General features: G+C 49.8%; 1 protein-coding gene across 7 annotated transcripts in view; it reads right to left on the reverse strand.

Moving 5' to 3' along the window:
• CYRIB (CYFIP related Rac1 interactor B) overlaps positions 1-20428 on the reverse strand; it is a 129958-nt gene that overhangs the window by 81161 nt on the left and 28369 nt on the right. For all 7 annotated transcript variants that reach the window (XM_045861162.1, XM_045861155.1, XM_045861154.1 and 4 more), the window contains exon 2: positions 12351-12403. The gene's annotated coding sequence lies outside the window, so the exon portion shown is untranslated. The remainder of the gene's footprint in view (positions 1-12350; positions 12404-20428) is intronic.

Here is a 20428-nt window from a genome sequence, read left to right on the forward strand (position 1 = left end):
CTTTTCCCTCCCACCCCCTGTCCTCAGGCAAAGTTTTTCCCAAGAGGGGCAGGCGGGTCCCAGGGGTTACCTAGGTTGTAAGCAGTCTGCAGCCTGAAGCCCACTGTCCCATTTACAGAGGAGCTGGCTGTAGACAGTCCCAAGAGGGTACACTCAGGATGCGCTGCCCTTTCCACAAACAGCCCTTGCAGCCCATGGTGAGGTTCAGTTGCACAAAGGACTACCCTTTGGCATTTTCGGAGGTAAGTCACACCTCTCCTAGGGAGGGCTTCCCACACCCACCTGGTGAAGCAGGTGGGAAGAGCAGACCCCACTCCAGCAGGACTGCTCCGAGTTCCAGGGTGCTGGCCACCTGGACCCACCTGCCCACCCCACTTCAGCATCCGTCCATCCTGAACAAGAGACGCTGCAAGTGCGGGCACAGGCCTCCCCTCCCGGGAAGGAGGGGACTTGGAGCACACCAAGTCAGATCCCCTGCTGCGGGAGGCCCCAGCACCCTGTGTGCTCGGTGAGAGCACACAACAGAATTGTAATTGCACGGGGATTTCTGGATGTCCTTGAACCCTGTGCGTTCCACGAGGGCAGGCCCAGCACGGAGCCTGGCACTGGGCCTGCACCCAACAGTTGCAGCTGGTCAAAGAGACGGCATCAGACCGGCTCGAGTTAACCCAGGCCTAAGGCCTTAACAGTGTGCACGCAACACTGGACCCAGGGAATCAGGTAGGCAAGCGAGAAGGAGAGATTTAAATCCTCCCTCAAGTAGCCAAAATGCTTAGGTGACTAGCTGTGTGACCCAACTGCTGAAATACAAAGCTTTAGACAGAAAATGGGAATGTCAAACATGAGCTAAGCGTATGGAAAGAGTTTTGAGTTTGGGGGGAGCTGCACAAGAAAAGGTATTGTGTGAGGTTTGGGGGAAAAACAACTCTTTCCAAGAGAATACCAATATGGTCCAAGTTAGGACGCTTAACTGGTTTAGCTAGCTTCCTCCCTAAAATCCTGGTGCTGATTTCCTGCTGGAACACAGGTTGAATGAGAAAGATTTACTCCGTTTTGAAGGGCAGAGGGAGGTAGAGAGGACGGCTACCTTGCCCCAGCTCTGGTCTTGTCTGAACCCACAGACGCAGAGAAAAATGTCCTCAGGGTCCACTTCAGCGTTTATGTAGCATTTTTATTGAATGGCCACTTGCATTAACGAGGTTCTGAATGAATCACCTCATTTTAAGGTGTGAAAGGAATTTCGGAATTCACTTTCAGTCCAACGTCTTATGTTTAAGAAAGTGGAGGACCCAAGAGGGGCCCGGAGGGGGACTCACAGGAGCAGCACCCGCTCCCCGTTGAGACTCTGGGTCCCGAGCGTGGTCACAGGGGTTCCTGTCTACACCGTCAGACAACTACTGAGTCGGTTTCCAAGAGCCACCACGGCGCCAACAGAGTCCTGTAACGTTCGCAGTGTGCAACATTTAGTACCACGTCTCGTGCGATCTTCTGGGGTAAAGGAGGCCGATTAAAGCACTATGCTTCTCTGGCCCTTCATCACCCACAAATCTCTTCCAAAGTAAAAAAGAAAAACAAATGTTAGGAGACGCATGTGCCGCATGACGAAGAAACACGTGGGAATGCAGATGTCGGGGGTCGTTCCAACCACCCGTGAGCGTGGGGGATGGCTCCTTTCTTGGTACTGACACGAAACTGATTACAGAGTTCCTGTAAATATGGATTGCTTCCTGCTGCTGGGCCTCTGCCCGTGCTGGGCTGTCGGCTCTCCGAGCGGCCTCGCCAACGCTCTCACACTTCGGGCCACACTCCAGTCCGGCATCTCTGTGGACGCTGGATCAGCGTCTCGACACAACCTCGTTCCTGTTGATACCTTACAGGGGCGCACAGCCCTACTCCCGCCTGACAGTCCCTCCAGCACACATCCAAACGACTAGCAATTACCTGAGGTTTGCATAGCGCCGTGTACCCCGTGGAGAAAAGTGCTACAGACACACAGGTAATGTTTTATTAATTGATTTACCCTGACTCCTTGAAACACACTGAGTGATTTTGATGGATGAATCAACCAACCCAAGATTAATAGCCTGGTTTTCTACACTCGTTTCTCTTTCCAAGCCACAGGCCAGAATCAACTCACCCTCAATTTATAACTTTGCAAAGCGTGCTTTTGCGTATCGACTCCTGAATCCACTGTGGTTATTAAAAGGATGGTTGCGTCCGTCAGGATGAGCCAGGTTACACTGTGGTAACAAACAACCCCCAAATCTCAGCCCCAGTCAAGACCACAGTGGTCACTCTGGGGTCAACAACACGAGCCCAGCAGCTCCATCTTTCTGGACTTTACCTGACAATCGGGATTAAGCAAGTCTGTAGCTGCCAGCAGGTTAAAAGACATGACCCCTCTTTTGCTTCTCCAACCAACTAGAGAGCTGTCTTGCAGAGCGGCGCAGCAGAGGAGATGTTAGGATGTTTGTGAGACACCCAGGACACTGCCAGGCATACAGGGAAGCAGCCGGAAATGATCATGATGGCGTGTACCATTGTCATTACCATGATCTCTACTCCTCTTGAAACAATCAGGACATTATTATAACTGTCACACACCCATGGTTCCTGAACTTGTCTGCACCCTGGAATCACCTGGAGAGCTTAAGAACTGCAGTGTTTGTGCCTCACCCGCCGAGTTGGTGACTTAATTCACCCAGCAGGTAGCCCTCACTTTGGAATTTAAATGACTTCATTTTTTGAGAAATGATTTTTGACAAATCGTCTCCTGCTCTGTTGAAGATTATGCCTCTGTAGAGTCAGGAGAAAGCCAGGAAACCCAGCCCGTTTGCCCTTGTTTGGATAGTTTAATCTAGGTATCACCCTGGCTTTCATAAACTCTTAACCCCCCCAAGAATGTATTCCATATTTCCAAAATGTGAGTTAACTGGAGCCCAAGGGAAAGGAGCATTGTATGGGATTACATAAGAGTCACTTTAAAACTGAATGGCAGCCCCAGGCAGCAAAGTCAGAAGGAGAGAGACATTTTTGTAAAATTATCTGAATGCAACTGTGTTTTCTGATGCATCAAGCTGACAGTGGCTCTGCTTTTCTCAGAAGCTCATTCAATTATCCGTTGCTTATCTAGACCTGGAAGAGGGGTTTTCCTCTCAGACAGAATTAAAGAGAAAAAGCAGGCAGGATTTCTCTAATAATACTTGAAATGAAAAGCACTAACTACTCCCAAGGCCCTGCTTATTGCTGAGGAGTCATTAGGCGAACCTTTGTAGGGTCTCTGCTACAGATCTATTTCCTCTACAACCCTCACAAAACGGAGAGGGCGGCACGTGAGATCCACAGCCTCCAAACACTTCGCTGTCCTCTGAAGTGTGTGGCTGCTGGCAAGCAACTTCACCTCTCCGAACTTGTCTCCCAGTCTGTAAGATGGAAACACTTATCTGCTAGAGAGGGACACAAAGAACTGAGAAAACATATGTAAAGTAACTAGCCTCTAATAAAGGCAAATGCCCTCCTCTGATCATTGGCAAAACCCCAGGAAGTTCACTAGAACGTAAGCTTTTTAAGAGAAGGGGAAATGCCTACTCATCTTGCTACATGCAGATCCTAGAGAGTGACCTTTTAGTGACTCCATTCCTCTCTGACCACACAGCACCCTGCAGTCATTAGATCTCATCTCCAGTTCCAGGGGTGGGTCCTCAAAGGGCTACACCAATCAATGTTATCCCATTTCCTCTGCCACCATGATTGGTTCAGAGATAGAGGCAAGTCCCAATATTGTCCGACCATTGGGAAGCTCAGAGACAGTAGCTTTTTTTCCCCAGATGTGAACAAACAAGCATGTGATCTAAGAACGAGGAACAGCCAGACCACCACACTGGACAGCTCTCCTCTACACTTCTGAAGCATGCTCTTTCTAAGTGGTGTCTCCTGGTGCTGAACAACAGCCATCTCCCTGCTACAAAGGCAGTCAACCTGAGAACAAAGCCAACAGACAGAGAAGCACCGAGCCCAGAGAATCACAAAGAAATGAAACTGGAGCCCTGATCAAAGCATGCCTGAAATCCATCCTACCGCTCCACTTTCTGGTTATGTGAACCACTCAACTGCTTCATTCAATTATCGAACTTGAGCTGGGTTTTCTGTCCCTTGCAACTCAAGCATCCTAACTGATACATCCTCTTGCGTGGCTGAATGAAACACTGAGCAAAGGATTGTACAGAAACATCATTGCTCTTGCAACATTTAACTCCGACTTCAAGGTGCCTAGGAGCAGGAGCCATCATCAATCTTAGTCACCCAGTCCCCCAAGGACTAAAAAAGTTTCTGGACACAGGCCCTCAATACTTTTTAAATAAGTGAATGGTATGAAACTGACCAAATCACCTGGAGTTTCAGAACCTTTTAAAATCCCATCCCCCAAAAGTGCCTGGATCAGAGCAGCATGAATTGGCAGCACACAGGATCTGGAGCCATCAGACAGGTCTGAATTCAAATCAGCTCCAAATGAGCCTCAGCTTCCTCCCCTGCAACAGGAGGGTAATAATGTCTACCACCCTGGGCAAGGGAGCCATGCAAAAGCACCTGGGGTAGGCTGCGTTCAAGAACTTAGTTTCCTTCCTTCTGTTTGGCTAACCCTGCTTTGCACCATGGATTTTGAGCTGCGGTTCAGAAAATAGGGTTGTCATATATACAAAGTGGTGGGCCACACCCCACCTCCCCCCGCAGAGAAAGCCCTGGGAAGGTGTGGACAGGGAACACGTACCCTGTGCCTCCCACCCCTCGACACACACCCTTTCTCTTTCGGAGAGGGGTCTTGGGCAGAGGGCATATATACGACTCAGCCCTCCAGCTCTCTGACTGGGGTGCTTTCTCTTTGCTTCACTGGCTGCTGGAAGAGACGCGGGACCTCTGCCTGCGCAACTGGCAGTCTCACGAATCTGCACATCTCGAGAGGCTTTGGGCCTCACCACGTATGAGTGACGGGGAACTCAGCTAGACGGTCAGCTGCGCGTCTCACTGACTGGTGTGAGCACCCAGAAAGCACCCGGTGAAACAGCTCCTGAGTATACGGATGAAGATAAGTGAATGAATAAACAACGAGTGACGAAATCAAGATTCACACAATGGAATGATATTAAAACCTTATTAATAACAACAACAAAAATTGGTTATTTAAAAAAGTAATGCATGTGTTGTTAAACAGAAACCTATCAGTGCACAGACTGGTTACACAGCAGGCAAAGCAAAGACCCAGGAATGAGGGAGGGTTCCCGAGGCTGATGAGATGTGGACCAAGTTCCCTCCCACCCTGGAAGTCCATGTCCAGGCCTGGGACCTCAGGCACCTTCTTAAAACCTCTGAGCCACAGTTTCTTTCCCCAATAAAAACAATCATCCAAATTAAATAATAATTTTTAAAATGCACCTATAAATAGGGAGAAAAAGAATATACCAACATATTAATATCAATGAATCAATGAATACCAGTGAGGTGGTAAGGTTATGGGAAGACTTATTTTTCTTTCCTTTGTGCATTTTTGAATTTTCTAGAATGAACATATATCAGTTGCCTAATACAATGACAATGTAAGTGGGGGGATAGCAAACACCTACACTATAATGTGGGGACCCAGTAAATGTCCCATCTCTGTGAATGCCCTTTAGACACTAGGAAACAGCCCTCACATGTGGCTTATGCGTCTCCTGTGTCTCTTATTTCTTGTTAAATATTTCAGTGAAGTTCATGCCATCCATCTATGACTTGATTTCAAGGCTCTCTTTGATCCCTCCTCTCTGCAAAGGTTCCATCTGTTAAAAGCCCACTCGGGGTATTGTATAACCAGCTCCCAGAAACAGCAGCCTGCTGGCGCTTGCTCATTCATCTGTTCATTCATTCACCGAGTAAATGCTGATTAAAAACCCACTATAATGGACATCCTGGCTTTTGCCTACACCCCCCCCACCCCACCCCCCACCAACACACACACACACACACACACACACACACACACACACACACACACACGGTTCCCATACAGTCTTGGGAATGGCTTTCCCTCAGCCTCTACCTCCTTGGGCTCTGGGAGGTGCAGACCCTACCCCAGTTTCTTCAGGGGGCGGGCATTTGATCCAGGATGGCCAATCAGAGCATTGCATTTACCTGGCCATAGGGATTGGTTCAGAGATGGGCATGTTACCAAGAGTAGGCCAATCAGAGGCATTTGGACTCAAGTCTGCGACTCGGTTGAATTGTTGAAAAAGTGGCCTTTTCCCAGTTCTGCTAGAACTGCTGACAGCCGTCTTGCCACCAAAATCCAAAAGGAAATGGTAGGCAAGTGCTGAGAGATGGAGAAAAACTAGGTAAGCCTTAGCAACACCGTTTAAGCCTTACGTTCCACCCCTGGACTTTTCGGTTACATAAACCAGCAAATCCCCTTTCTGCAGAAGCCAGTTCGAGCTGAGGTTCTGTTCAAGGTCAAAAGAATCCTGAGTAATGAAATTTGAAGTTCTGTGCCATACACGGCATGCGGGCCAGGCAGAGATGAAGCAAGGTGATCCAGGCTATCTTTCCTGGCATCCAGTCTGATACAGAGATAGCTATGAACAACTACAATTATTTAAAGCCAATAAGGTAATTGCTTTAATTAAATTCTACACAGCGTAATAGGAGCGCAGGGAGGGGCAGTCAGGAAAGGGCTCGCATAAGAAATAGCATTTAAACCAACTCCGAGTCGGCATTAGGCAAGGAAGATAGAATTACCGTTGGGGGGAGTCCAGGTAACACTGCCAATACACACCCATCTCTCGTAAACGGAAACCTCCACGTCCCACACTGCACTCGGAGCAATGACAACTAACGTGCTTAAGGACACTCTCTCAACAAGCCCACAAAACAGCGTCCAGAGAGACAGCAAAGAGCCATGGTCAGCGGCCCTCACTTGCAAGAATTGCACCCAAATGTTCTATGGATGATGTCACGCTCTTAAACCATCCTCAGGTCAGTGTTGGTGATTTTGGTCTTACCAACTTTAACTTTTCACTCCCGTTTTCTTGCCCATTTGGTTACGGTTGGCCAGGTCATAACAACATTGTTTTCAAGATAAATAACCTAAGTACGGAATGTATTGCCAAACGATACAAAGGGAGAGAGAAGAGAGAAAGCCCCTGGCTCTGTCAGACATTCCGCGATGGGTTACAAACGTGGCGGATTGCAGAGGACGACAATCACGGCACTAGAAGCACCTCTGGGAACACGGAGTTTGCTAAGGAAGTCCCTGAAGGTCGGTCTTTTCGAGTGACCAGAGCTCGTGTCTCGTAGACCTTGGACGGCCCACACTCCGCAGGGCAGTTGTGCAGATGAGTCAGGAAAGAAGGACACTGCAGGACCAGGTCTCCTCGTCTTCGCTGTTTCTGAGCACATCAGCGACTGATCTGGCCCGACAACACAGCTCCAACTTTCCGGAGCAAACAATCGTACAGCCGGGAACATTAATGCCGACAGAACCTGGGGTCTCAAGAGAGGCTGCAGGGGTGAGTGCCTGGAGGAGGAAAGGCTTGCGACGGCCTTCCCAATAACTGCAATCCCTAAAAAGCAGCCTTCAATTCACTTTTAAGATTGCTGTTGATGGCCCTGGCTGGCATTGCTCAGTGGATTGAGCGCAGGCTGTGAACCAAAGCATCGCAGGTTCGATTCCCAGTCAGGGCACATGCCTGGATTGCAGGCCACAGCCCCCAGCAAACCGCACATTGATGTTTCTCTCTTTCTCCCTCCCTTCCCTCTCTAAAAATAAATTCTTAAAAAAAAAGAATGCTGTTGAATCCCACTCTCTCCTTGCATGGCACAAAAAAAAAAAGATTGCTGTTGAATCCCGCTCTCTCCTTGCATGGCACATGCCGTCACACAGAGACCTGACCTCCCCACTTCCTGACGGTGGGACTCTCGTTTCTCATACCCTGACTGGGCAAGCACAGGGGCACGGGCAGAGCCAGGCGATAGAGAGACCTACAGCGGATGGGCGTGTGAGGACCAGGCCAGACCACACCAGGAGTGCCTGGTGTTTGACGTGTATGCTCAGTATCTGCTGGGGGTCGGCAACACCATGGACACCTGCCAATCTCCTCATAAAATAAGAGAGCCTTTCATGTGGAAAGCTCCCAAAGTGAAGTTTTTGTAAATTAGTTTGTTTTTAACAGAAAAAAAATACTGTGTGCGTATGTTTAAAGATTGAAGAGAATACAATAGGATATAGAGTAAGATATCTTCCATCTTAGACCCACAATCCTTTGGTCCCTACAGAGATAAACAGTAACCCCCAAACCACCTTCCTCGTGGTGTCTTTCCAGGGAGAGTCCATGTGCAACCAAGCATGCGCATGTGGGGGGGGAGGCGCATGTTGTAAGCATTTACACCTTCCTCTCTTTTCTACCATACACACAGGAGGATACCACTTGCAACTTAAAAACGTAACCTGGAGATCACCCCTCTACGTGACCTGTTTCACACAGTGGCCCAGCACTCTGCTCCAAGAATACACCATGTTTCAGTCAATCGGCCCCCAACTGACACACACTCAACTGCTTCTGGGGTCCGGCCACTACAAACACAGCTGCAGTGAACAGACACCGTACAGATGTGCGTGACTACAGGGCAGGTGGGATTTATAAGATCAAGTCCTTAAAGTGGAATTGCAGGGTCAATGGGTACAAGCACTTGAAAGGCCGGGGTGCCAAACTGCCCTCCAAAGACGTTGTACTCGTGTTCACTGTCACCCATAATGTAGTAAGTTCTCCAGGCTCTCCACCCACGTGCACAAAGATATTTCTTTAATACGAGGGAAGACAGGCGGGCAGAGCTCCGCTCTTGTCCCACTGGGTCTCCCCGCCCCTGCGGTGTCGCACAGGACACTACCACTTCCCGAAAACCCCGCACTGGGCTGCGCAATCCAGAGACCGGGGTTTAAGAGAGAATGCACACCAGAGCCCCGGGGTGCCGGAGCTGACTCTACCCCTCTCTTCCCAAGTCTACGTTCAGTGACTTCGTGTTCACGGCTTCACACTGGTCGTGGTGCAGGCATTTACACCTTAGAAACCAGCAAATGGTAAGACAGGTCAGAGAGACCTTTGTCAAATGTATCAGGACTTCAATGCTTACGACAGTAGAAACTGAGGCTCTGCCGCCCTCCTTTGCAAATTTCCACCATGGATCGGTCACAAATTCTTGGAACCCAGGACTAGAGAAGATCTGAAGGGACATCTAATCCATGTCTTGGAACACTGTCTCTCCGCTAGTCCCTCTGTTCAGACCTAAGCAGGCAGTACCCTCTCATTATCTCCTCCATGCCTCTTTATCATTCTTTCATATTCGCATCTCTTTATCACTTAGTCTCCATGATTTCCCACAGTGCAGTAATTACCACGGACTCTAGGCTACACTAGACAGCCTGGGGTCACCTCCCTGCCCCGTCACATGCCAGCTGTGTGACCTTGACAGGTGGCTTAACTTATATGCATTAGTCTCGTTGACTATCAAATAAGGATGATAATGGTAATGCCTTCCTTATAAATCTGTTCTGAGGCTTAAATGCAAGTATCCAGAACAGCGTCTGGCACATACTAAAGGCTTAACGGATGTAACTGTTACTGTTGCGGTCCAGGTCACTAATTATCTTTCCAGTGACGTCTCACCTGTCAGTTAACCCCTTTGCTGGATAATTTCAATGACTATTTTTCATTAACAATTTGGCTGCTTTTCAAATCAACCTATTCCTTTTTTCCTCTTTCTTACATTTTTGATATCATCTTCAGTCTTTAATAATTTTAAACGCACTATTTTATAGTCTTTTATGGTTCTATTATTTTCAACTCGAGGCAATCCATTTCCTGAACAGTTTGCATTATTTCATTGTGAACTCCCCTTCAGGGGAGGCAGCTCTCTCTGCGGGAGTCCCGCTAGGCCTGGCTTGGTGAGACAGCCCTCTGGGGTGATTTTTGCATTTGCATTAGGGAGACCCCTGGTACTGGCCCAGTTTTATGTTAATCTCTCAGCTGGAGGGGTCTTACCCCTCATCAACAAGAACCACACAGAGTCCACAACCACATATAGTACAACCCCAGGTGTTTAATCTCTTGCTGGTGCTGTTTTTCCACTCGGGGCGAGCTTCCTCTCTGTTTCTCCCGACAGTGGAGCTTTTCTGGCTCCTTTTCATGGAGAAGTATGATGTTCAAGGCTCCTGGGTACACAGTGCCACCTTGGGACTTTCCTGTCTAGACTTGCTGTGGAGTTAAAGCCTCAACACCCCAGGCGCTATGGCTTACGCATAACCATTGGGCTCAGACTTCTCTCTTCACTTTTGACATTTGTGGTGGACTCCCCTTGGATGCATTGTATCCGGGGCGGGGGGTACCCTGAGGAGCTCCCCAGGACACAATTCTTACATTTCAGTCAACTCTGCATTCAGAGCGGGAGGGACTCACCCAGCTCAGCACCGCCCATCATGCTGCCACCAGGTGCCAGGCCGCCCAATCTCCAGTTCCCCCCTTGCCCCATCGAGGTCTGCCCCCATTCCAACTGCACCCCACTCAGGGTCAGCGACTAAAGCCGGCACGTGATGCGGAAAGTGAAAGGGCTCACAATTCTCCTTGAGAACCCCCAGATCGGGTCTCCCCATGGAGCCTGACAAACCGTCTCCCAGGAAGCCCACCACCGCCCGTTCTCCTTTTGCTGGGGTTGAGCGCCAGAGGAAACCACCGGCCCGGATTCTGGGGCCGTGCTGCATGGGAACTCAAATCTATGAGCACGAGCAGCACACGCGGCAGCCTGAGATGCACACAGTGCGCAGAGCCACGGGAACCACGACCGGCAGAGGGAACAGCAGGTCTGGGTCTCTCGCCCACACTCACTCCGAGAGAGACTCCAGCTGGGTGCAAGGACAGGATCGCCCACACTGCTGAAAGTGTTATTTTTATCCCCTCCTGTGTTTTGTTTTTGTTGAGCCAGGATATTTGGATCCGGGTAAGTTACACGCAGGCATCTTTGATCCGGGCAGAGACGGGATTTCCATACGTCTGAACAGCGCGGCGTGCCTAACTCAAACGGGCCTGAGGGGGCTTGTGACGGGAGTGACGGGAAAACTGCGTCCCCTGCTCTGGGTGGTGGCGAGATGGGCGTCGCAGGCTACAGATTCACCACGCTGCATGACGAATACAATCCGCGCATATTACAGTGTGGTATATACCTCAATTCAAATAAAAGCGGAAAGCATGCCTGAGAGACTGCTGCATAACATGCATCGATTGAGCTCCATTCTGTGGCTAAACCTGCCCAGACGCCAGCCCGGCCCATGGAGGGTGGAGAGGAGACCAGGAAGCCCAGGAAAAGAAGAGGCAGGAAAGGGAAGTGTCCCGTTGTGCCCAGGCGGCACCCAGGCTCACAGAACTGGTTTGCCAGGGACAGCCCTCCACGAGTGATAGGTTTCCAGCAGTCATGGTCACCGGCTCTCCAGCCAGACCGCTTGGACGTGAACACTGACTCTATCTCTGACTCAGGACTGTTTGTGTGCCTGCAAAATCCACATGTTGACACTTCACCCCAAAGGCAGGGGATTAGGAGGTGGGAACTCTGGGAGGTGATTAGGTCACCAGGGTGGAGCCCTTATGAATGGGATTGCTGCCTTCATCAAAGAGACCCCAGAGAGCTACCCCAGCCCCCTCCGCCCTGTGAGGTTCTAGCAACGGGAAGGCCACCCATGAAGAAGGAAGTGGGCCTTCGCCAGACCCCAAATCTGCCAGCCCCCCGATGCTGGGACTTGTCGGCCTCTAGAAGTAGGAGAATTAAATTTCTGTTGTTTCTATGGCTCCCCAGTCCACGGTCTTCTGTTCCAGCAGCCGGAATGGACTAAGGCAACCCCTCACTAGTGGAGTGAACTTGGGCAAGTTACTTCTCTTTTTTAAACCTCAACTTCCTCGGGCTGCTGTGAAGCTTAAACAGGATGATTCAGACGAGACTCTTAGCACAAGGTCTGCTGTTCAACGGTGTTCAATAAACGTTAGCTATTCTTATGACTGATAATAGGAGGCTGGGATGGCTTCTTCCCTCCAAAGTTATATAGTTCTTACTAACATCAATAATTAATAACTTTAGGTTCTTAATACACATTCATGGAGCGAATGAAAGAGTACATGTGGATTTGGATTTCAACAGAGGCAGAAGGTTCTCATTTCAATGAGCTGAAATCTATGCCCTGGCCTGGTGTTACCATCCACTTTAATTGTGCTTCAGAGAGAAGTGGTTAAGGGCACAGGGGCTGAGGTCAGACGGCCAGGGTCCAATAAGGCTCTGTTACTTACCAACTCGGTAACCTTGAACGGACGACTCAAACGCCAGGCCTTCGTTTCTTCTCCTGCAAAACAGAGTTATAGCAAGGCTTAAGCAAGAAGCAACAGACCTCGGCACACAGTAAGCTCCCAATAAATCCCAGCCACCGTTATCTTTTCCCATGCCAAAGGCACGGCCTTGAAATACCAACGCCAAATTCCACCTCGTCAGACCCTTGGAGTTCACAGAGCATGTTTCTCCACAAACGTTTTTCTCATTTAATGCTTAGTCTTATGGGTTACAAGTACAGAAATGGAGAGTCAGAGAAGTTCAGTAACTTGCTGAAGGTTGCACAGCAGGGGAAGAACCACCAAACCAAACTCTCCTGACGGAGGGGCAGTTCAGCTTTGTCCTGGGAACAGAGGGCGGGACCAGGATTCTCAGATAAAGGCTGCGGGCTTCAGCAGCAGCAGGTCTCGTCCCAGCAAAATGCTCAGCTCAGCTTGACTTTGAACTGGTGTTAGTCATTCTACCCCCTGAATCACTTCCTGTTTTAGGCCTCTACACGGAGGAGAAAGGAAAACAAGCATGCACACTGCACCCCACTTGGCACGCTCCCATGGTCCAGGGAGACGTTAGCAAAAACTCTTGCCTCCAAGGGAGCTTTCAGAAAAACCACAACGAGCATCCCATTCGAAGGCACTCACCAGCACAGAGAGTGGCCAGGGGAGTGAGGTCAGAGTGTAGACACTCTTCCTATCGCCAAGCGGGGAGAAACAGAACGCCTCTGGCTGCCCTTTTGCTGATTAAATCTTTGGCTGCCTTTGTGTGTTCTCTTTGCTTTTCATCGGGTGCGGAAACTACCGGAAGCCACTTAACCTGCCTCGTTTTATTCACAAAAGGTCTGGGGCCACGTCTGCATGACTGTCCCGGGCGAACACTGAGGGCTGGTGCTCCCAGCCACTTCTGCGGCTTTTGCCAGCAGCACTTGGTGCTCAGCTTTCTTTCCCGTGCCCTCGTCGCAGGAGTGTGGTTTAAAATTCCCTTGTAAGTCTCGTCACAGGACTGCTTCGTGGCCAGAGAAAGAAGGGATTTCATTTGAGAACCATTGAAGCATACTCCCTAGCTGTGTGTGTCTCCTCAAATGTGTGTGATACATCCCACACCCCACGTGTAGTGTATGCATACACACACCACACACATGTACACACACCACACAAGAATGCGCATACAGAGGCCCAGAAACATGATTACAGTTCTCCTTTCCTCCCATAAAGCACATAAAGGGCTTTTTCTTTCTTGCTTTCTGATTCTTTGACCACATTTACCAAATTGAAAATGGGGAGAAGTTGTTCCCTTGGAAAAATGTCAGGGCCTTGGGCAAAAGTGCTAAAAATGAAAAAAGTGCACCCGCTCACTCTTACAAAATTCTAGGGGTTTTTTGTTTGTTTGTTTTAAGAACATGAAGAGCCCTGACTGGTGTGGCTCCATTGGCTGGAGTGTGGGCCCTTAGATCAAAGGGTCATGGGTTCGATTCCCAGTCAGGGCACATACCCAGGTAGCAGGTTCAATCCTTGGTTGGCATACGTACAAAAAAGCAACCAATTAATGTTCTCTCTCACACTGATGTCTCCCCCCTTCTCTCCCTCTCCTTCTTCTCTCTCTCTAAAAGCAACAAAAAATGTCCTCGGGTGAGAATAAAAAAAAAAGAAAGAACACAAAGAATAAGCTGGTCACTGCATCACTCAGAGGTAAACGCAGGAGAGAGTGTGCAGCTCCCCTAGAAGGAAAGTGGTCATCTCCAGCCAGGGGCGACTGTTTTCACTTCCCCAATACGGGTGGACAGACCCTTGCCTGTGGCTCTAGAAACCGGATCTGGTCTTGTCTCCTTCCTAGGCTCACATCAGGGGCTCCGGCCCCTGCTTGGTCTCTCAGGGCTCTGGGACTTTGGGCAAGTTAACCTCTCTGAGCTCCTGCAGCTTCTGCTGACACATGAAGATACTCATTCAAGAATGATGGCCCTGGCTGCTGTGCCTCAGTGGATTGAGTGCCGGCCTGTGAACCTAAAGGTCACCGGTTCAATTCCCAGTCAGGGCACGTGCCTGGGTTGCGGGCCAGGTCCCTGGTAGGAGGCACGCGAGGGGCAACCAATTAATGTATCTCTCATACATCGATGTTTCCCTCTCTTTCTCCCTCTGTTCCCTTTTCTCTAAAAATAAATAAAACCTTTTGTAAATGAGATGATCTACGGAACACCCAAGATATGCCAAGCATGTGGCCATGAAGAGGATTCCAGGACTGAAGCCATCCAAGCCACCCAGGAGCTCCCACAGGTCAATGGGGCAATTACAGGCAGACGAGCAATTACTGTGGAGGATGAAAAAGTGATATAACAGGGGTGAGTACGGGTGTCGGGCGGCCACGGAAAAGCGTATCTAATTACTCAGCAGGGAATGCAAAGTGATGGGTGTAAGGCTTCCCCGGGGAGGTGATATCTAAGCTGAGAATGAAAAGACAAGTTAGAATTTGCCCAGCCCAGGCAGGAGGGCATCCAAGCAGAACTGCAAAGGCCCACAGGCTAAATTGCTGGTTCACTTGGTCAAGTACAAGAACCGGGAAGAGAGATGGAGGATACATGTGTAGGTAGGCCTGCCAGGGTCGCTCGCCTGGACTTGACGACCTCCTGAGGTTCCTCCCTCAGGGATCCTCCTCTTCCCCTGACAACCCCTTCACCAGCATGCCGCAGTCCCCCCGAGTCCACTCCAGGGCGGGAGGGAAGACCCACCCATCCCCACCCATCCCACGGGGGCCCTCCTCCTTCTTTCTTTTCCCCTGGGGAGTGACTAGGCAGTGACTCAAGGAGGGAGTTTGTATTGTTTCTAAAAAGAAAATACCCAGGGCTCGCATACTCAATCAGCCTTCTGACGGGACTGTTCCCCGCTCTCCACCCCCGCCCCTGACCGAGCTGAAGAAATGCTGGAATTATCTGTGTCCCCGTCTCTGCCAGGACATTAGGCTACCTGAGGGCTGACACTGTGTTTTGGTCATCCTGGTGTCCCCAGCACCTGGTACTATGCCTGACACACAGCTGGTCCTGAAGAATGCTTGCAGAATTGAATTGATTTCTTCTCTCTGCAAGTTAACACCCACCCAGAGCCCCCCGCCCATCCCCAGACAGCAGCTCTGTCCGAGGCCAGGGCAGGGAACCCAGAGACCTGCCAACTTAACAGCCCTCCCCAGAGCTCTCTAGGAGACACCACGGGCTTCGTGTCACTGAAGACGGGTGGTGCCCTCATTGTTCTGCACCAGTGAAGAACCCCAAGTCCAAACGAATGCTGGGACTGCCCAAGTCTCTCAGCAAATATGATATGATGTATTCACTGATTTATTTTTTATTGATGCATTGATTTTACAGAGACAGGAAGGGAGAGCTGTTCCACTCATTTATGTATTCACTGGTTGACTCTTGTATGTGCCCTGACTGGGGATCACACCTGCAACCTTGGCACATTGGGATGACACTCGAACCAACCCGGCTACCTGTCCAGGACCAATATGATGTTTGTGAAAGGGCACATTCTTCAGTGGAAGCCTATCTGGCCACCCTTACCAGAAAGGTTGCTTTTTTTTTTTAAAAGATCTTATTTATTTTCAGAGAGAGGGGAAGGGAGGAAGAAAGAGAGGGAGGGAAACATCGATGTGCAAGAAAAACATCGATCAGGCACACCCCCAACAGCCCAGGCATGTGCCCTGACTGGGAATCAAACCAGAGACCTTTTTGGTTTACAGGACAATGTCCAACCCACTGAGCCACACCAGCCAGGGCAGAGCATTGCTTATTTTAGGGGGAAAATGCTTAACGCTGGCACGTCGGAAGGCCCCTCTCCTTTATCTGACCACCAATCACGCCACGCCTTCACAACTCCTGGGATCTCCTGGGCAGGACCAAAAGTTCCCATGGATGTAAATCTCTTTGTGAAGATGACCAGAAATTTTTTAGGGACTGAATATGTTTTTGATTATGGGCCATTTTTTAGGTTAATATTCTGTTATATGATCTAAGGCCCTAATAATTTTTCAAAGAAAAGTTGAGCTCCCCAAACCATTTAATTCCTTCATGGGTTTTTTTTTAATGTTTTGATATGAAACATTTACTATGACATCAAAGACAATTTTTAAAGAAGCCTTTCTAACCTATAACCCCTCCACCCAAAGAATTCCCCATCATTCCCTGTGTCTTATTAAACTCTTTTATTCACAGATCTGTATTCTGTGCGTATATATGTATTTCATTAAAAGGAATTACCTCTAGTGTAGATAGTCTTTTTTTTCTGGGGGGGGACCCCACTTACAATGCAAGTCACTGACATGTTTCTGATAACTATCACAGCAGAACCCAAGTGACAAATTAAGTGCACCTGGAAATTCTAGGCCTGGGACACTTAGCACAACATTTTCTAGACTGCTTCATTCTATAATTCTTCTGACACTTCCCACATCCCAGTTAACAGGAAACAGACCGACGAAAGCAGGTGTTTTACTTTCTGCACCTGGCCTAGCAAAGTCCCTCCTGAAGTGTGCAATAGTTGCTTGTTGCCGAGCAGTTCAGGTCAACGTTTTTCTGTGAGTGAAACAACATCTCGGATAGTCGAACACAGCGCTTCTCGTGCTGGCTTAACCGGAGTTCACGGAGGAGGAGAGAGGAAGAGTTTTAAAGGTGCTGCTGCTGAACCCCAGCCCCGCACAATTAAACAGACTCTCTGGCGGGGAACCCCAGCACCAGAGTTGTCCAATGCTCCCCAGGTCATTGGACCGCACCTGCAGGGCCCAGGAGCACTGGGCTAGGATAACTCATTAGTCAAACGGAGCCCATGGGAAATCTGATCTGGAAGTGACGAGCTCATTATAATTAAATCAAATCGCAGATGTAAAACTACTGAACAGTGCCGGCTACCCAGAAGACACTTCACAAATATTAATTAACCAAAAATATAGAATTCAAATAATTAGTCCTCCTCTTCAATAAATTCTTCTTGTAATTTTATTGGCTTGTTTATTATTTGCTGGTTTTTCTGAGCCGTGATTCACTCTATCCCTTTTTATAAAATTATCAACTTAAACCCATAATCCCATTCAATTACAAGAGCTCTGTAGTATTTCTAATAATCCTTAATCCCTTGTTTAATAAAATCTTCTCCCAGAACAGTGGTTAATATATAGTAAACACTCAATAAATGTTAGTGATTTATAATAATTATTCCATAGCATCATGATCTCTTGCTTATAAATTTTTTTTAAATGTTTTTTTCACGAAGTTGTAATACTTGCAACTCTATGCCCAACTGAAAAATTTGCCTTTAACCTTACGAATTCTCAGATATTTTAGGGGAAAGGAAGAGACTACCTTCCATTCGTATGGTAGGGTGCTTAAATATTGGCAAATATTCAAAATAAATATTTTGAAACTTTAACCAATCACCTGTCTAAACTAATAACATTATTATTGGGTACTATTGTGTCCTTCTTTTCCAAGAGTGGAGAGAAATGGAGAGAAACTCATTAAAGATGGTATTTCTTAAAAAAAAATTATTTATTTATTATTAGAGAGAGGGGAAGGGAGGGAGAAAGGGAGGGAGAGAAACATCAATGTGTGGTTGCCTCTCACATGCCCCCTACTGGGGACCTGGCCAGCAACCCAGGCATGCGCCCCTGACTGGGAATCGAACTCGAGACCCTTTGGTTCACAGGCCGGCGCTCAATCCACTGAGCCACACCAGCCAGGGCAAAAACGGTATTTCTGAAATAACAGAAGCGATTATCAAACACCTCTTCCGTGTAAGCATGTGTCGCCTTTAAAGACATGCCAGTCGTCAGTGGAAAAAGTGTCATCGGTAGAGGTACAGACCAGTATTTCTGGGTGTCTGGTCTATGCGTCTGACTTTCCAGGGGAGTGAATGGGAAGCACGAGAGGAAGGGAGCTTGCCTGGGGTCACACAGACCCCAGCACGATCAGGACCAGCGACCAGCCTGCCCGACTCTGAACCACCCATGGATGATGATCATTTAGCTTCTCCTCACTTTCAAACGCCTTCACCTGGTTAACGGCTTCCCAGGTGTGGGCTCTCAGTTCAGGTGTACCCCCCTCCAGGAGCCTTCAGTCTAGACGAGGCCCCTGCTGGGCCCATCTTACCCCGTGGCCCTTTCTCAGAGCTCGTCTCCCACTCAAACCTGAACGAGGCCGGCAGGTATTAACTCACTTCTCCGTGACCTTGGACTCACTGTGAAACTCTGTGTCTTGGACCGGAGCACAGTGCGACATCTACAAGGGAAACTGGGCAGTGAGCACAGTGGCCCACTCGTCGCAAGTTACAAAGAATTTCCCAGTTCCGGGCAACCCAGGACAGCTGGTCACTCGTCATGGACACCCACAGGGTCGCACAGCCTGCTCACAACTCCCTCTCCTTGACCATCCCAGCCGTACAGGCCTGGCCCAGAGCCCTGTCTGCGCCCCGTGCGCCCTCAGCACCGCCTGGTAGAACGTTCTGCAGGGACAAAGACGCCCTGCAGGTGCACGGTCCCCACGGCGGTGGCGGCGGCCGCACGTGGCTACCGAGCACCTCAGCTCTGGCTAGCGTGACGGAGTTTGTTTCACTCCATTTTAATTAATTTAAATTTACATAGCCCCAGGTGGCTACTGGCTACCGTACTGGACAGCTGAGTTCTGGTGTGACATATGAGGAGCTAGGCTCCATCCCTGTGGACAGAAATGAGCTCTCGAGTCAGACAGAGCTCGGTCCAAACCCTGACCTGGTCATCTGCTAACGCCTCTTGCTGCTGCTTCTGCAGTCCTTAGGAATTGACTCGGAGACTGTTTGGAAAGTGGCTGGTTTATAGCGGAACTTCAAGAAGCAGAATTTGTTTAGAAGAAGTAGCTAAACCAAGTCAGTATAAAAACGCTAGAAAAATCTGATTCCGAACCAAAACCAGTGCACTAGTAGGCATCATTTCTACCAGACAGCCAATTTCCATCAGGTTTAAATTCTGATTCTAAACCACCCCAGCTGTCCTGCTGGGCTGGCCATGCCTTGATTTCTGTCCCAAACCTGCGACTGGGGCTGTCGTTGAGCCCCATCAGAAGATGCCGCGGAGCAGTGGGCACTGGGTAACTGGGAGGTCGTGTGCCAGGTCATGTGGGCATGGCCCTACACCATCCCACAGGCCTGGATCCAGGCCAGTCACACAGCAGAGAGGACACAGCACCACCGAGAGGAAGCTCAGGGGCCCTGCTGTGCTCACCTGAGCCCCTCCCTGCGCCAGCAGCACCCAGGGATGAGGCAAGGTGTACTGGGAACCTCCTGAGAGCCCACCCTGTGGGTCACGGAGCCCTGCTCCCTCCCTGGGGGCCGGAGGCTGCAAGCAGCTGTGCAGCCCCCTCCAGCAGATCCTCTCCAGAGCCTCTCCCAGCCCTAATGACTCCATCTCCGTGGCAGGAACAGGCAGTGGGTCCCAGGAGAAGCAGCTGTGGCTCAAAACTACCCCAGGAGCCTTGTAAAAACAGCCTTCCCCAGAACGGGGAATCGGTGTTTGCAGAAGGCTCCCGGGCGACTGTGCTGCACAGCTGGGGACCGGGTGTGTTTCCTCTGGAGACTGGGCAAGGTGATCCCCTGGAAATGAGCAGCCAAGGCTGGGGGAGGGGTGCACGTCAGGAGCACCGGCAGCGAGAGGAGACTGGCTCTGAGGGCCGGAGGCAGAAATCCCCCTGTTGGCGGTCCCTCCGCTGCAGGCAGGAACCACAGTCAGATGGCTGCAGGGCCCTGAAACCACAGCTGGAACACCAGCTGCTCCCCTGCCTCCCACCCTAATGGCAGAGCACCCTGCACTTCACCAGAACCTTCCGGTGCAATGCCTCCCGTGCGGCGCTGGTGGGGAGGGTCCTCCTCCCACGGAACCCCCAAGCACCCAAGGGCAGAAGCCCTAATCCGTGCACCTCTGGGCCGCTGCCAGCACCAAGGAAGCCCACAATAAATGCTATTATTGTGGCTGTTACCCTCGTTTCGCTGAAGAGGAAGCCAGCTCGGAGGGATGGTATGACTCAGCCATGGCCCCGTGA

This window comes from Phyllostomus hastatus, unplaced genomic scaffold, assembly GCF_019186645.2.
Source record: "Phyllostomus hastatus isolate PE091 unplaced genomic scaffold, TTU_PhHast_1.1 phas_scaffold_21, whole genome shotgun sequence".
Classification (NCBI taxonomy): domain Eukaryota; kingdom Metazoa; phylum Chordata; class Mammalia; order Chiroptera; family Phyllostomidae; genus Phyllostomus; species Phyllostomus hastatus.